The sequence below is a fragment of the Triticum aestivum genome, chromosome 3A, assembly GCF_018294505.1.
Source record: "Triticum aestivum cultivar Chinese Spring chromosome 3A, IWGSC CS RefSeq v2.1, whole genome shotgun sequence".
NCBI classification, from domain to species: domain Eukaryota; kingdom Viridiplantae; phylum Streptophyta; class Magnoliopsida; order Poales; family Poaceae; genus Triticum; species Triticum aestivum.
In genome coordinates this window covers 223,253,137-223,258,855 of record NC_057800.1, presented here as the reverse complement: position 1 = coordinate 223,258,855, position 5,719 = coordinate 223,253,137, and positions in this window count along the sequence as shown.

Sequence of the window (5,719 nt, the reverse complement as noted above, 5' to 3'; positions counted from 1 at the left end):
TAAGGCACCGGCCTCTAAATTACTTCACGCCCTGCCCATCAATCCACCCAGTGAAGGAGCTCGCTGGCTGTACCAAGAACCTGAACTCACTACTCATTACATGCAAGTTCTAATGAAGCCTCTGAAGCCCGGTCAAGCCCCACAGACTAAATTCCTCGTGAAGGACTTACTCTATGTGCCCAGAACAGTCTATCGCATTCTGACGAGGACAATGAGTCCTATCAAAGGCCATGACGCATCTAATGAGGAAATAGTTGGCATCATGAAGAATCTCCTATTCAACATCATTCATAGCATTCATGTCAATTACTATGATTTCTTCATGAGGACTCTGGTAAATGTTGCACTCTCTTCGTTTGAGTTGAAGCCTTATGCTCCTTGGATTATGAGATTCCTCAGAACAAGGTCTTCACTCAACTGCAAGGCTAATTTTCAGAATCACCTCAGCTACCTGCCCCCGATTGAAGTCCTCAAGCAGACTTGTACCTCAACTAATGAAAAGGGGAAGGCACCTGTTGTCATTGATGAAGGCATTCGTCCATTGGATGGTCAGTTTCGCAAAGCTGCATCTTATTCCACCAATGATGACTCTGCCACTCATGACTCTGCTACAAATGCATCCAAGTCAAATCCTCAAGCCACAGCTCCCAGGGTGATGACTGACCATGAGCTGCTTCTTAGTCTTCACCAGAAGGTGGATCGCAACCATAAATGGGTTAAGCGTCAGTTTGGTTCAATTATTCACAACATGACTGCTACACATAATGTAGTGAAGAAAAACCATTACTACCTCCATGAAGTTTTCGGTCACACCTGGGCTATCTTATCACATATGTATGGTGAAGAAGATCTGAAGCAAATGGGTCTCAAGGAGAACTTTGACTGGTCTGCACCTCCATCGAAGAAATTCAAGAAGGTCAAAGTTCCTACCTTGGTGGCCAACTCATATTCTTCATCCCGCGACACCGATGAGTATGAAGACTTGGACGACACTGCGGCAGGCCCTACAACGACAAACGACCCCAACAACGTTGGCGCTCCTCCATCAACTTGATATTCTTCAGGGGCGTTAGTCCTCATTTTCGATCCTTTTTGTCATTCGATGACAAAGGGGGAGAAATTTGAGTTAGTATTCAAGCGGGTCTACCTATATGGGCGTTTTTTTCTAAGTTACAACTCTCGTTCTTTTGAAGACTTTGCTGGATCGAGTTGTAATCTTAAACTCTATGGCGGTCTGATACTTTTGCTGAGTTTTTCTGCATGCTTATTCCTCATTAATGTTAATGCACGCATGTTGAATTACATCAGTCACCATATTTCATCATGCATTTCAAATTCTTCATATTATATGTTAAATGCATGTATGAATTACCAGATATAGGGGGAGATCTCCATGATTCTACTCTTCAAAGTGTGCATTGCTTCAAAAGCAAATTCCTCACTATGCACATGTTCAGGGGGAGTTCTTCTATATCTTGCAATCAAATTCCTCAATTTCAGTATTTACACTTCATATGTTTATCCCCATTGAAAACTTAACCTATATTGTCATCAATCACCAAAAAGGGGGAGATTGTAAGTGCATCTAGTGCCCCTTAGTGATTTTGGTGTATTGAAGACTTAAATGGACTGATGCGTTTGTGAGTGTGCACGGGTCTATAAGTCTATGAGGAGTTTGATATTTACAGCGAAAGTCGACCCCTACAAATGAAGTTCTTCGACTTAAGACTATGAATTTCTGAAGACTTTGAAAGTGAAGAAATTGGTGTAATCCTGAAGACTTGGTATTCATTCGAGGAACATGAAGCATGAAGACTTTTGTTTTCGTAGTTTCATTTTCTCTTTCTTGAGTCATAGGAAACACCGTACTATTAAAGGGGGTCGAGGAAATACAAAGGAAAAATTTCCATGTGATGCTCAACTCAAAATCCTACACCTACCAATCCCTTCGAGTGAAGCCATTGGAAATCTCATACAGTTCAGTCAATTTCTTCAGTGACAGAGACAAAGTTCTTTTGGTCTCTGAGGAATTTGTTCTGACTGAGGAGTTAGGAATTCGCCAGTGCGGATTGCCTACACAGTGAGGAACATGATAGCCCTGAGGAATTTGATACTCAAAATTCCGACCGCTGATGTGCTATGCGCCAGCTGTCCCAAAATATCTACCCACCTAACGGTCATATAATTGAAGGGCATTTATGTCTTATCATGTCGGGCTGCTCCCTAGGCTATAAATAGCCGCCCCCCTAAAACCACTAGCTGGCTGGCTGCTCCGAGAGAAACTGGCACTTGTCATTTGAGAGCATCCCATCCTCCGAGGACTTTGAGTGAAAATCATCAAGTGAGGAAAAACCAAACCCACACACCTACAACCCCGAGTGATTGAGCATCACTGAAGAGATTGATCCTGCGTTGATTCGACAATTGTTACCTTTGAAGACTGTGCATCTTCCAGACGGTTAGGCGTCATGGTCTAGAGCATCCAATAGGAAATTGTGGATCGCCGAGTGACCGAGTCTGTGAAGGTTTGGAAGTCACCTGAAGACTTACCATGTGTGATTGGGCGAGGTCTGTGTGACCTTAGCTCAAGGGGAATACGGTGAGGACTAAGTGTCCTGAGCTGCGTGTTCAGGACTAGGTGTCCGAGACTGTGTGTCCTCAGGTTTAAATACCTAGCCGCCCTAACCAGACGTACAATTGTCACAACAGTTGGAACTAGTCTACCAAATCATTGTCTTCACCAAGCTTAACTGGTTCTATTTCCTCAACCCTTCCGTTCCCTCTTATATGTGTTGTGTGCTTGTTCATATCAGTTTGAAAACTTTGACTGAAGACTTTCTCTATTTCCTCAGTTCAATTTCTTCAATTTGTCTGTCTTATCATGTGTTATCCTGTGTTTACGCTTTCTGTACTCTGTGCTTGTTTTCATTTCTTCATGAGGACCATGCTCATGCTCTGTTATGTTTACTTCTGAGTACTTATTCCGCTGAAAGTAGTTCTTCACTCAGGAATTTCCTCACCCTGAAATTCCTCAGTGAAGAATTCATAAAAATCGCCTATTCACCCCCCCCCTCTAGTCGATATAACGCACTTTCAAAGAGGAAGCACGAGAGATTTCCCGCCTCACCTCGAAAGAAGCCGACAGGTCTAGCCGCGCAGCAGTAGCAGCACAGAGGTCCCGCCGCGCCGCCGAAGCAGCACGGAGGTCCCGTCGCACCGTCGATGTAGCAGACTGGTCCGGCCACGCCGCAGAAGTAGCAGAGATGTCCCGTCGCGCCGCCGAAGTAGCAGGGAGGTCCCGCCGCGCCGCGGCGGCCTGGGAAAATTTCTCGCGGGCAGGCGAGGACTCTTATAGGCACATGCATGCGATAGTCCATAGCTAGATGGATCGGATCTTTGGCTGGGCGAGGATGCTGGATGAGGCTACCGGTGTCATCCGGCAACTAGGGGAGGGCAATGCGAAGCTTCGGGGCAAGCGCGACCTGCTGAGGGCGAAGATCGCCGGAAGGGCGAAGCAGGAGGAGGAGACCGCTGCCTTGTTGCAGAGGACGGGTGTCATCATCAAGAAACTTATGGACGAGAATGCCATGCTCCGCATCAAGCGCAACAGACTGGTGGAGGAATCCATGGATGCTGCCAAGGAGCGTATTAAGGACATGAAACTGATGAAAGACATCATCGCCCGCCGCGAGAACTAGTCTCTGCGACCTGCAGCGCATAAAGAAAGTAGAGATTAGCGAGCCAGATCATTGTATGTGTCTTCCTTCTTCTTTTGCCCTTGTGTATTTCGGGCGTAGCCGCATGTGGCTTTTTAATTTATCTTCCTAATTATGTAAGGCAATTATTATCCACTCTCGTCGCCCTTATATATATTCATCGGTCTTGCTATAAGTTGAAGTAGATGCTATATAGGTCTGTCGGATCTTACATCAAGATCCGTGCAAAATTTTCTTTTCAGATTTTGTTTTCTCTCTCTTAAATCTCAGTCGAGTGAGACATTGCCACGCCATTAAACAGAGGCTCGGGCGCCATTAATGGAGACCATGGGAGAGAGGTGGACGGTAGATGGAGGTCAAAGGGCTCTCCTCCCGATAAGCACGCGCAGGGGTCTGATCGCACGCCTCCCGTACTCAAATAGCTACCCTACATGGCGCCTCCTAGCTAATAAAAGAAGGGGACGTGTGGCGGCACGTAAATGGTAAATAGAACGCCCATGGTTTCAATAATAGTTGTGTTTCCGATTGTAACGTGACATCACTTGTTCTAGAATGACTTTGTTGATTGTTAATGTGTGCGCCTTTGCAAATCGGACAGCAAAATTACCACAGCATGTTGGTGCCATGTCATGGCACCAAGCCAAGTTTCATGATTTTCATGCGTGTTTCTGATTTACAGGAATTAAAAAACCAAGTTTCTCAATGTTTCCAGCCGAGCCATGACGCCCAGATGTTTGAATTTCATTCCCATTTCTGGCATGGGACCTAGAAATTTACCAGAGGACACACATGTGATTTTTCAACCAACTTTGGTGCATTGGAGCATGTGCTTGTATTTAAAATTTGAATTATGCACACAAAGTTGACACGTTCCCTCTCAGAACCACGAGCCTTCTTGAGAGAAGCTCCAGTTTGCAAGAAACTAATACCAAAACTTGTTCCTATTCTGCAAATTTTTTACCATGGCATGGTAGTACCATGACATGACACCATGCCAAGTTTCATGATTTTCAGGCGTGTTTTGGATTTACAAGAATTTTAAAACCAAGCTTCTCAATGTTCTCGGTCGAACCACGATGCCCAGATGTTTGAATTTCATTCCCATTTCTTGCATGTGACCTAGAAATTCACCCGAGGACACACATGTGATTTTTCAATCAACTTTGGTGCACGGGAGCATGTGCTTGTAGCTCAAATTTGAATTATGCACACTAAATAACTAGAAACTCAATTAATGTATAAAAAGGCCAAACGAACCTAGAATAATTCCAAAATTTAACAGGGCACTCATATAGTTCTATATTGCCTTTGTAAACAAAATCTGGGGGGAGGCAGCGTATATTAGAAATGCCATTAGACATTGTTATTTTCACGTCAAACCCGTTAACCATGTTACATGACAAAAATAAGCCGATTCTCACAATGATAAGTTAATGGTCTCCAGCACAACACACCCCTCAAATAAAACTAAGCACCCTGGAATTCTTTGACAAAACTAAGCACCCTGAAATTCTTTGACAACTAAACTGCTGGCTATATGATGTTGGCCATATATATTGTGCATATATAATGTGAAGAAACGAGTGGTAGTACTATACCAACTAAAAGATGAAATGTACGAAATATAACGAGAAGAAACATAACATAGTTATGCTAGGGGCTCAGCACAACACACCCCTCAAATAAAACTAAGCACACCTAAAATTAAACTAAGCAACTAATACAGTAGACACTGCATTAGAACCACCATGAGCAACAACACTGCCACCTTACTCGGACTCCTCATCCACGTCCTCAACTTCGTCCTTGTCCCTCTTCCTCTTGGCCGATACTTCTTTGCTTGAACCGCACACTTGGCTCTTGCTCTTCATCCAACCCTTGTAGATATTGAAACAAAGGTTGCCATCCATTGCAGCATAGTGGATGTGGTCTATATCTAGTACATTCCACTCCCATGCATGATGAAACTTGAACGGAGGTTTCTTTAGTGTACCGTACGAAGG